This window comes from Balaenoptera borealis, assembly GCF_965194805.1.
Source record: "Balaenoptera borealis genome assembly, chromosome: 2".
Classification (NCBI taxonomy): Eukaryota; Metazoa; Chordata; class Mammalia; order Artiodactyla; family Balaenopteridae; genus Balaenoptera; species Balaenoptera borealis.
Window position 1 is genome coordinate 20173676 of NC_138867.1, and position 13003 is coordinate 20186678.

Here is a 13003-nt window from a genome sequence, read left to right on the forward strand (position 1 = left end):
ACAGAGTGAAGTAAGTCAGAAAGAGAAAAACAAATACCGTATGCTAACACATATATATGGAATAAAAAAAAAAATGGTCATGAAGAACCTAGGGGCAGGATGAGAATAAACACACAGACCTACTAGAGAATGGACTTGAGGACAAGGGGAGGGGGAAGGGTAAGCTGGGACAAAGTGAGAGAGTGGCATGGACATATATACACTACCATGTGTAAAACCGATAGCTAGTGGGAAGCAGCCGCATAGCACAGGGAGATCAGCTCGGTGCTTTGTGACCACCTAGCAAGGTGGGATAGGGAGGGTGGGAGGGAGGGAGATGCAAGAGGGAAGCGATAAGGGGATATATGTATATGTATAGCTGATTCACTTTGTTATAAACAGAAACTAACACACCATTGTAAGGAATTATACACCAATAAAGATGTTTAAAAAAAAATCCTATGGGAGACAGCAAAAGCAGTTCTAAGAGGAGTTTTATAGACATACAATCTCACCTCAAGAAGCAAGAAAAATCTCAAATAAACAATCTAACCCTACACTTAAAAAACTAGAGAAAGAAGAACTAAGAAAACCCAAAGTCAGTAGAAGGAAAGAAATCATAAAGATCAGAGCAGAAATAAATGAAATAGAAACAAAGAAAACAATAACAAAAATCAATAAAACTAAAAGCTGGTTCTTTGAGAAGATAAACAAAATTGATAAGCCCTTAGCTAGACTCATCAAGAAAAAAAGGGAGAGGGCACAAATCAATAAAATTAGAAATGTAAAAGGAGAAATCACAACTGACACTGCAGAAATACAAGGGATTATAAGAGACTACTACAAACAACTATATGCCAATAAAATGGACAACCACGAAGAAATGGACAAATTCTTGGAAAGGCAAAATTTTCCAATACTGAACCAGGAAGAATTAGAAAATATAAACAGACCTATCACAAGTAATGAAATTGAAACATAATTTAAAATCTTCCAACAAACAAAAGTCTAGGACTAGATGGCTCCACAGGTGAATTCTATCAAACATTTAGAGAAGAGCTAACACTGATCCTTCTCAAACTCTTCCAAAAAATGCATAGGGAGAAACATTCCCAAATTCATTCTACGAAGCCACCATCACCCTGATACCAAAACAAGAAAAAGATATCGCAAAAAAGAAAATTATAGACCAATATCACTGATAAACATAGATGCAAACATCCTGAACAAAATACTAGCAAACAGAATCCAACAGCACATTAAAAGCATCATACACCATGATCAAGTGGGATTTATCCCAGGGATGCAAGGATTCTTCAATATATGCAAATCAATCAACAAATTAAGGAATAAGAACCATATGATCATCTCAATAGATGCAGAAAAGGCTTTTGACAAAATTCAACACCCATTTATGATAAAAAAAACTCTCTAGAAAATGGGCATAGAGGGAAGCTACCTCAACATAATAAAGGCCATATATGACAAACCCACAGCAAGCATCATACTAAAGTGTGAAAAACTGAAAGCATTTCCACTAAGATCAGGAACAAGACAAGGATGTCCACTCTCACCACTCTTAATCAACATAGTTTTGGAAGTCCTAGCCACAGCAATCAGAGAAGAAAAAAAATAAAAGGAATACAAATTGGAAAAGAAGAAGTAAAATTGTCACTGTTTGACGATGACATGATACTATACATAGAAAATCCTAAAGATGCCACCAGAAAACTACTAGAACTAATCAATGAATTTGGTAAGGTTGCAGGATACAAAATTAATGCACAGAAATCTCTGGCATTCCTATACAGCAACAATGAAAAATCAGAAAGAGAAATTAAGGAAACACTCCCATTTACCATTGCAACAAAAAGAATAAAATACCTAGGAATAAACCTGCCTAAGGAGGCAAAAGACTTGTACTCAGAAAACTAAAGCACTATTGAGAGAAACCAAAGATGACATAAACAGATGGAGAAATGTACCATGTTCTTGGATTGGAAGAATCAATATTGTGAAAATGACTCTACTACCCAAAGCAATCTACAGATTCAGTGCAATCCCTATTAAACTACCAATGGTATTCTTCACAGAATTAGAACAAAAAATCTTACAATTCGTATGGAAACACAAAAGACCCTGAATACCCAAAGCAATCTTGAGAAAGAAAAATAGAGTTGGAGGAATCAGGCTCCCTGACCTCACACTATGCTACAAAGCTACAGTAATCAAGACAGTATGGTACTGGCACAAAAACAGAAATATAGATCAATGGTACAAGATAGAATGCCCAGAGATAAACCCACACACATATGGGCGCCTAATTTACGACAAAGGAGGCAAAAACATACAATGGAGAAAAGACAACCTCTTCAATAAGTGGTGCTGGGAAAACTGTACAGCTACATGTAAAAGAATGAAATTAGAACACTACCTAACACCATACACACAAAAAAACTCCAAATGGATTAAAGACTTAAATAAGTCTTAATTTAAGACTTTAAATGTAAAACCAGACACTATAAAACTTTTAGAGGAAAACATAGGTAAAGCATTCTTTGACATAAACCACAGGAAGATCTTTTTGACCCACCTCCTAGAGTAATGGAAATAAAAACAAAAATAAACAAATGGGACTTAAAAGCTTTTGCATAGCAAAGGAAACCATAAACAAGACAAAAAGACAACCCTCAGAATGGGAGAAGATATTTGCAGATGAAACAACAGACCAAGGATTACTCTCCAAAATATACAAACAGCTCATGGAGCTCAATATCAAAAAAACAAACAATTCAGTTAAAAAATGGGCAGAAGACCTAAACAAACATTTCACCAAGGAAGACATACAGATGGCCAAGAGGCACATGAAAAGATGCTCAACATCACTAATCATTAGAGAAGCACAAATCAAAACTACAATGAAGTATCACCTCACACTGGTCAGAATGACCATTATTAAAAAATCTAGAAACAATAAATGCTGGAAAGGGTGTGGTGAAAAGTGAACCCTCCTGCACTGTTGGTGGGAATGTAAATTGATACAACCACTATGGAAAACAGTATGGAGGTTCCTTAAAAAACTAAAAATAGAACTACCATATAACCCAGCAATCCCACTACTGGGCATATATCCTGAGAAAACCATAATTCAAAAAGAAACATGTACCACAATGTTCATTGCAGCACTATTTACAATAGCCAGGACATGGAACCAACCTAAGTGTCCATTGACAGATGAATGGATAAAGAAGAAGTGGCACATATATACAATGGAATATTACACAGCCATAAAAAGGAACGAAATTGAGTTATTTGTAGTGAGGTGGATGGATTTAAAGTCTGTCATACAGAGTGAAGTAAATCGGTAAGAGAAAAACAAATACCATATGCTAACACATATATATGGAATGTAAAATTTTAAAAAAAGGTACTGATGAACCTAGTTGCAGGGCAGGAATAAAGATGTAGACATAGAAAATGGACTTGAGGACATGGGGTGGGAGGGAGAAGCTGGGGCAAAGTGAGAGTAACAACGACATATATACACTACTGAATGTAAAATAGTTGGCTGGTGGGAAGCAACAGCATAGCACAGGGAGATCAGCTCGGCGCTTTGCAATGACCTAGAGGGGTGGGTTAGGGAGGATGGGAGAGAGACTTAAGAGGGAGGGGATATGGGGACATGTATGCATATGGCTGATTCGCCTTGTTGTGCAACAGAGACTAACACAGTATTGTGAAGCAATTATACTCCAATTAATATCTATTTTAAAAAAAACTGTTTAGTCTAGGGACTTCTCTGGTGGTCCAGTGGTTAAGACTTTGCCTTCCAATGAAGGGGGTGCGTGTTTGATCCCTGATCGGGGAGCTAAGGTCCCACATGCCTCACGGCCAAAAAAAACACAAAACATAAAACAGGAGCAGTATTTTAACAAATTCAATAAAGACCTTAACTGTGGTCCACATCAAAAAAATTATTTAAAAAAAACAAAACTGTTTAGTCTATTTTTTGTTACATTTATCAATTGAATATATGACTTTAATATTCTCTTTTTTTACATGTGTTTTACATATATGTACTTATTACTACAAATTGTAAGTAATTTTTACAAATACTGTTGCACAAAGAAAAAATCTACTAAGTCAGAATTGGTTTCAGCTGCATAGAATAGAAATCCAGCTATAACCTCTTCAACAAGTTGAAATTTATTTTTCTTGTGTAAAAGAAGTCCAGAAATAAACATCCTGGGTTTGGTACAGCAACTCCAAGATAACATCAAAAATGGCCTTTTATTTTCCAATGCATCATCTTAAGCTTTCTTTCTTCTCTATCCTCATAAAGTGGCTTCTGTGTGTCTAGTCATTATGTCAGCAAGACGTGGAAAAGATGAAGGGAACTAAAATGGGAGAGATGAAAGAAAATCAGCAAAAAGTACATACCAGATGAGTCCATCCATTTAAAAAAGTTCTCCTAAAAGCTCCAAAAGGTTTCTTCCAGGTTTATCTTATTAGTCAAATGGAATCCCAAGTCTACCTTGTCTCCAAGATATTTTGGGGAGGTGAGCATTTTAATTAGGCATACTGCTAGCCAAGATACAGCTCATTGATAATAGATTCTATTAATATGGAATGATTCTATTAATAAGAAGAAAGAGGAAATGGATATTGGATAGGCTACTAGCAGTGACTGCCATACTCATTATCGACTTTGCAACCAGATCCCAAAAGGCTAACAAAGACAGAGATCGCTAAAAATAGAAGTTCAAGTACTTCAGTGGAATCAAAGGTAGCAGATCTCACTGTCTTTTATGATTTAATGTTCTGTAGTAATTATTTACTGAAAGCTGCAGCAAGTAAAGGTGGGAAATGCAGAGTGTGGAGTGACTTACACCTGCCTTTTTACTCCCTATCTTCTAGCTATGGTTATTCAATATGTCTCGGCAGTGATTTTTTTTAATTTATACGATGCGAGAAATTTTCAAGTGAGCACATTATTTTGCATAGAGTAGAAACAATTGTCGTATGACTTCCCATTTTTTTCAAAATTCATGTAATCAATAATGATTTTTAATGACCGAATAAAATATTCAGGAAAAAGGAAAACTGTTGATGAATTTTCCTTGATTACTTCTTTTTATTTTATTTATCAGTATTACTGATAATGTAAGTAAACAATTGAAAGTGAACAATTCATTGATTTTAAGAACTACTGCAGGCTTTAAGTAGAGTAAATATTCAATAGAGTGTATGTAAATATACTTTTATAGCTGAAGAATATAGTGAAACAAATTGCATATTGACTGTGTTGGTATGTATGGCAAGTAAAACATTTTTGTATTATTCCAGCCATCACTTGAAGATTGAATGCAGTATTCTTTGTTTCTTTTACATGGCAAAGATGTGAGCATCCTTCTGGATGCTGCAATATTATCAGTAACAGCTATCACATTATAATTGGAGAATGAATCAGCAATAATTGTGTCACCTTACATCTGGAAACAATCATGGAGACAGACTGATTCTGAGTTGCTATAGCAGAAATCAAGAGGTTTAGTCCAGCTCATTGCTTTTTGGTCTAGGTTAACCAGGTAAAGTGACCGCCCATGTCTAGTTTTCTAGCTCTCTCTGGGACTTATACATACCCCTTGATCTATTTTGTTTTGCAGAGATAATTTGATCTCAGACAGATCCAAGTCCCAGTATTCCATGTGTCTTTTATAGAGTACACATAGATGTTGGCTTAGCCTATCAAATATGAGCATATAAGCACAGAAGAACATTAGGCATAAGAAGAGGCAGAAGGCAAGAGTTTAACCATGATTAAACCTCAGGAATATTCAGAGCATACTGGCTCCAACAAAACTAGAGGCAAGAATGTAGGCACAAGGGGTTGGAAGGAAATAATAGCTAACCCTTAGGAGTGCTTACTTTTTATACTGTAATAAACTCTTTTCTTTTACTATCTTATCTAATCATCACAACCGCCACTATTATTCCCATCTTACACAAAAGAAATTAACTATTTTGCCCAAGGTCATAGCACCAAACTTAGGCAATTAAGTTCCAAAGTCTGTGCTTTTAAAGGATAGTCTATGTTATATCTACCTAAAAGTAGCAAACAAATAAAACAATTAAATTAAAATGGAGGCCTTCAACTATTGCTGAGGTTACTGCTTTGAGAGAAACACTGATAGATTGACCTATCCACGTTTATGACTGGAAAATTACATAGCAGGTGGGCACCTATAGGCTAGACTAGCGGTTCCAAAGAGATGCCTTTAACTGATACTGTTCACTAATAGTAAAATTTATCACAGACATTATGGAAGACATTTAATGGCTACAGTATTCTTAGAGACACGTTCTGGAAATATATGTTTCTGGCTGCTGCAGTTCTTCTCAGATCAAATCATATTTCTTGTGAAAATAGAGTAGCGTTAACTGATGGAGCATAAACCTGAAGGGATAGTTCAATGAGTTCGTATTCTGAAATGAAAAAAAGAAGTCAATTTTATTTGCTCTTAGACTCGGGTTTTGAATCAAATAATATTAGATGCATTGGGAAAGTTAGAAGAGACTGCCTCAAGTTTGCCTTTTAAATGTCCATGCTTCATTTTTAAGACCAGGATAAAAGTATGTGACAAAAAAAAGCATCTAGAAGTTATTGAACAATTTTCTCGTGGTGGAACAATATGTCGACATTAATTGATATTTGAAGAACTGATGAATCTCAGCTAAGAAAACATAGTAAATAAAAGCTAGTTTGTAAAAAAATAAAATAAAAAAGAAAGAAATCAATGACTGCTATTGCTTTAATAAAGGATTCCCTGCAAGTATCCTGCTGCAAAGTGTAAATGGGAGAAGCACTTCAAATCTGAGCACCTTGAAGGGAACTAGAGGACCCTTAAGACCCTTTTTAAGATTGTTTCAGTATTTAATTGACTAGGTGTGGTGCTTCCAACAACGTTTTAGGTGTGTGTTAAATGTAGTGAAAATCAGATTCTTCTTTATATGTGTCATATTTTGAAGGAAGAAATCTTTTAACTTCCCATAAGAGGGAAAAGAACAAGAAAAGGCAGAGGCTATTGGGCTGGGTAATGTACTAAAGGGTGGATTAACTTCTCAGGAGACCAACAGTGGTTCACCGAGGCTATTCATTGCAATGTCACAAGAGAATAGATGGTTCTTATATGTTTAAATTTTCTTTTATGTAAGAAACCATTTTACTACTAGTCTTCTTGAAATGCTGACCCTGGATATATTTTGTAAAGACTTAATATCAATGAAATTTTACTCAGAAAATTGCAAATACTAAGTAAGCTGGTTTTCCTGATATTTTGAAGAAATACTTTAAAAATAATTAATGTATGACTTGATGCTAAAGTTATTAATGACACAAAATTATTAGGTCTTATTTTAAGCAGGAAATAATCTGTGTCCTATGTACTACATAAAATCAACTTGAGATATAATATGCAAGAGAATATTAATGTTGGTACTAATAGTAAAAACTACCCATGATTTATGGGGGATGGTCTAGAATTGCAGTATCATTGGGATGTATGTGTATATATATATATATACATAAAAATTTTGAAAGCTTAAATTTACTCCAGATTTTCTAAAACAGATACTCTGCAGCTTTGTTCTTCTTTCCTTTACTGACTGTTGTTGCTCTATATCACTAAATGTTTTGTTTTTGTTTTTGCTGTGTATGTAGGTAGTGCTTATTCTAATTAAATGCATAGGTCACTGAGGAGGAAAATTAACAGTTCTATAGGGTACTAAGAAGAAAGTAAGGAGAAGGGAGAATTTATACCTCAATACTGAAGTTCCTTTTTGTCTACTTCACACATAATTCTTGGCTTTATATTATAACCTCAGTCTACCAGATTGAAAGAGTCAAAAACAAGAGCAGTCTTTTTAAAAACATTTTTATGGCAACCTTTCCTGCTAAGGAAGTATATCCACAGCCCTCAAATCACTTCATATCATGTAATAACTTTTAAAACTCTTATCCTAAAATTGAAAACTATATTGCAAGGTGTGAAATTACTGTAGACTTCATGAATATTTTTAAATAACAGGTACATTACTTAATATATAGTCTATTTGCTTTGGAATATATAGATTTATTTGGTTTACCTAGTTGCAGGGAAAAAAGAAACAACTATTAAAAATACATGTATTACTGACATTTTCGTAACTGTCATGAGAAAGAGAGATTCTTGTCCACATAAAAAAAGAAAATAAAATTTTACTCATTGAACCAATTATACTCAACTATTTCTTGTGTGTAAAAGTGTAGGGAAAAGGAGCTGAGCGTCTTCTTTCTATATGCAGGTGACATAATTCCAGTTATATCATGGCATTTCTAGCTATTTGTCACATAGTGTTCCATGGAGAAATATCATTTTTAGACTTATCCATCATTATTTACTTCAAAAGCGTATAACGTATAGTAGACTATTTATGGGTAAGATAAATTATATTGTAGCTTTAATTTTTCAGGTTTACAGCTCTCACTTGTGACATAGAAGATGAAGAGATTTGACATCCATTTCAAGCATGTAACTATAATTTCATAAAATTTTATGTTCCACAATATATAATGTGAAGTGCAGAAAATACTCACCATTAACTACTTCTTTGTGACCACAAGTTATGGGCCTTTAAAATAGGGTAAAATCTTGGGGGAAAATGTTTTTTGTTGTTGTTGTTGAAAAACTTCCAAAATAGATTAGAGTAAAATTAAAAATAAGAGAGCATGTGCAATATTAGACTAAGTCAGGATACCTGAGTTTTGTTTCCAGCCTCTCAACTGTCGAGCTGCAAAATATGGAACAAATATTTTAATATCCCAAACCTCAGGCGCCTCATTCTCATCACAAAGGAGGAAAAGATTATTAATGATGTCAAAGAAAACAATATCTATAAAATAATTAGTATATTTATATAAATTACTCAAATAGATAACATTAATGTAATTATTAATAATCAAAAGATCCCATTTCCTTTGATTTATATTGTTCTCTACACACATACCCAAGTCTGATAATAAAGCTTATGTCTACTAATTTCACTCCATGTTATTTTTCCTGTGTTGCTAATGGAGCTTGAAATTGATGTAGTCCTTTTGAATTTCAACATAGATCTAGTCTCAGTCCCTGATCATTTTTGTTGGTACTGACTTTTTCTTCATATAAATTCACTAACACATTTATATATGCAATTATAATGAAATACATTTAATGTAATTTATCTTATCTGAAACCATCAGGAAATTAAGGCTCTTTTACTTGTGTGTTAAATTTTATAGGCACATAATATTTTGGTTTATTAAGTATTATTAGGCTGCTTTCATGAGTCATCTGGCCCCAAAATAGTGGCAGATAATTTCACTTGGTGTAATGAAAAAAAACACTGGGCAGAGAGTTGGATAACCCAGATTCTATTCTGATTTCTGTAATTAACTAACTCCATGATATTGAGGAAATCACTTAGCCTTTCTGAATCTCAATTTCCTCAACTGTGAAATGAAGTAATTGAAACAACGTTCTCTAAGGTGCTTTCCAGTTCCAGAGGCCTGATTTTATGTTGTGACAGAGCCATGCATTGAGGCTATTTGTTTTCTTTTCTTTTTAAAGCTATGTCTCCTTTTTCACCAATTGAAATTACACTAAATATTTTTGGAATAGCTGATCCCAAGTATTATTTAGTTTAAGAGTTGCCTATGATGAACACAGCTGGGAGACAGCCAGAGTGGTTGGTTTCTCCAGTCAAGAAATTATGCAGTGGTTTGGACTGAGTTCAAGAGTCATGGTAGAAATAGTTCTAGAACATGAAAGACAAAGCTTAAACCTCAAGTAGAATGCCTTTTTTAAAAATTTGTATGTGAACTGATATCTATATATCTATATCTATATATCTGAGCTGACTGCTCAAAGGCCTTTTTATTCTTCTTTCTATGAACAGGGCCAATAAGTTTCAAGCATCATTAGCAGCAGTGGTGTACTCAAAACCAACAAATGATACGCCGAGTTCTCAGAGAAGGCGTCAGGATATAAAATGAGTGGCAACTTTGTCATATCTGCAAGCATAGAAGGACCACAGAAGCGAAGGACTCAGTGTTTAAGAAGGCAATGAATTGAGCCTATTTTAAACCAAAATACATCATTATTTGTATTTTTATGTGAACAGAATCAAAACTTGGAATTAAAGAAACATTACGTTCAACACAAAGTGTTTCCTGCCCCACAATGGTGGGGAATCTGCTTGGGCAGCAGCTAAATTGTGGTATCATAAAAGTTCAAGCAGAGAATTGCAGAAGCTTTCTGTGCATTGTTACAAGTTTTCCAGGTGTACGCGTGATTCTGGATCAGGGAAAGGAAGTGGGGAGAAACTGTGACCCTGACCCTGTCTCATTCAACATATTCTGCATAGTGATGTAGCCGCTAAGCTTTCTTTAAAAAAAAATCCCATATTAAAAATAAATGCTTAGAACAGTTGGCTTAGAGAATACTCATAAGAACATGATAAAATTAATGAATCCAAGCATTTGATTAAAGTTTAATTAATGGTCGTTATTTGAATGGCAAGAGGAGCAGAGGCCTTCGCCACTGTGTGAGTGTCTGTACATAATGAGACAGCACGTCTCATCTGACTTCACACAATGATTTACATGGTGACAGCTCTTCTGTCAGTCCTGAGCTCACCACACACCAGATCAACTACCCACGTTTCCCACATTATAAAGTTAAGATTGGCAGACATTTTACTCTGACCTAATACAAGAAACAGTCACTTTAAACCGTGTAAAGGATGAAGAATTAGCAACAATAAAATCTTTTTCAGTTTTTTTGCTGACTTTGATGTAGAACATCAGATCCTCTACCCATGTTGATCTTTGGGGACTTACTGATGGATTTGCCCCCAGATCTGTGGAATACAGTCAGTATTCAATAAGTGCTTATTGTATGGAAAAAGAAAGTGGGTGGTTCTGTTTTGGGGTCAATTAGACAGGATTTTTTTTTTAATACCTGGCAAAACCAAATTCAGAGTAGGAGATTTATAGGTTCATTCTACATGGAAAAGTCTGAATGATTCCTGGAATTGACACGATGGTGTCAGAATGACTCCCTCTCTCCTTTCCTTGTTTCTCTCATCTCAGTCTGCCTTTGTATGTAGACTTTGTTTTTTTCTGTTTTCGAGGTGTCTCCATTATGTTGTCCAGCATGTAGAGTGAGATGAGGACTATCCTAATAGTCAAGCAGGGACTTCTTTGACTGGAAAGGCAGATTCTTACTAACATTGACCAGATCTGAGATCTGAGGTCTCTGCCCATAGAATGGCCAAAGGGACAAAATGCAGTACTTAACAACATCACTAGATTCACACAGGGGATTGGTACAGGATCACTTATACAAAGGAAGCAGCAAATGTGTTTACTAGAAATAATAAAGATATTGGTAGGAAAAATTAAACAAGCAAACAAATTCAGTAATGTATTAGAAAATTGGAGCACATAACCAAGAAATCAAAATTATCTCTTTAATTGAAAGTCACGACTTATTTTTTAAAAATAAATAACAATAATATTTGATTTCTGTAATTATCTACATGTGGTTTTCTCTTGCTGCATCACAAATTCCCACAAACTTAGCAGCTTAAGACAACACCTATTTATTAACTCACATTCTGCAGGTAGAAATCTAGCACAGCATGACTGGGTTCTCTGCTCAGGGTCTCACAAGGTTGAAACCAAGGTGTCAGCGGGGTAGAATTTATCTCCTTGCTATTGTAGAACTGAGGTGTCTTCATACTGCTAGCAATGACGTGGGGACTGCCCTCAACTCCCTTCTGTATTAGCAATTTTCAACATGGGTATTTGTTTTCTTCCAAGCCATCTGAAGTATGTGTCTCTGACTTCCTTTTTCTACACCTGGGAAAAAACCCTTCTGCTTTCAAAGATCGCATGTGATTAGATCAGGCTCACCAAACATAAAGTAACCTTAAGGGTTAAATCCGTAGTCTTCCCAGTGCCGGGAATTTTACAGGGAATGTACACCAAGGGGAGAGAAATCTTAGGCAATATAGTAGAATCCTGCCTATCACACCATATATGTTGGAGTTCAATCATAATTTAGAATTAAGGCTTGATTTGGATTCAGTTCTGTATTATTTATGATCTAAAATAATACAGTGAAGTATGATCAGACCCTGCTTGATCTTAGAAATTCTGCCTATAACTTACCTTAATCAGCAATCAATGATATATGAAGAGAAAAATATTGTAACAAGCAATGAAAGGAGATCAGTAAAATACATTTTTTTAATTTTGGAAATAATGCAAATATACAGTCTATGGTATTCATATGTCAGTTTCAGGAACATGTGCTACAAACACACATACATACATGATTCCATGGATTCTATGAATTATTAGGAAATTTTAATCACAAAGCAACTCAGTTTCTTTTGAAAAGTAATCAAACTTTGAGAAATTTATTCATTTAAGGCCTCAATCAATATCAAATTAAACATCTGCCCTTATAATCCTGAATTCTTTGTTTAAAAAAAATTTGACCTGTAAAAATGCAATAGCCTGAAAACAGTTTATTTCACTCAGGCATCCAATACTATGTATCTGCTAAAAAGCAGTCAGAATTGAGGTTCTAATATCTGTGAAATCTGTGCTCATTTTTCTTTTTTTTTTATTCTTTCCTTTTTCCTTTTAAAGTTGAAGTCAAATTGGACCTATTATCTCTTTGGTGGTTTCTAGGGAATCCTATTAGCCCTAGTGGGAAGTGAATCCTGAGAATGATTCTTTCCTTAATGTGTTTATAATGAGAGCTTTTAAAAAAAACAAAGCTAACCTATACTTAGAAACAAGAGGTAACCTACTGCCTTTCTTACACAGAATAGTAACTCTATTTCTCTTTAACAAATTGAAATTTAACATTAAGGTTACTCATTTTTATACTTTTGGCAAAAAATAATATTTAAAGTATAAATTATCATGCAG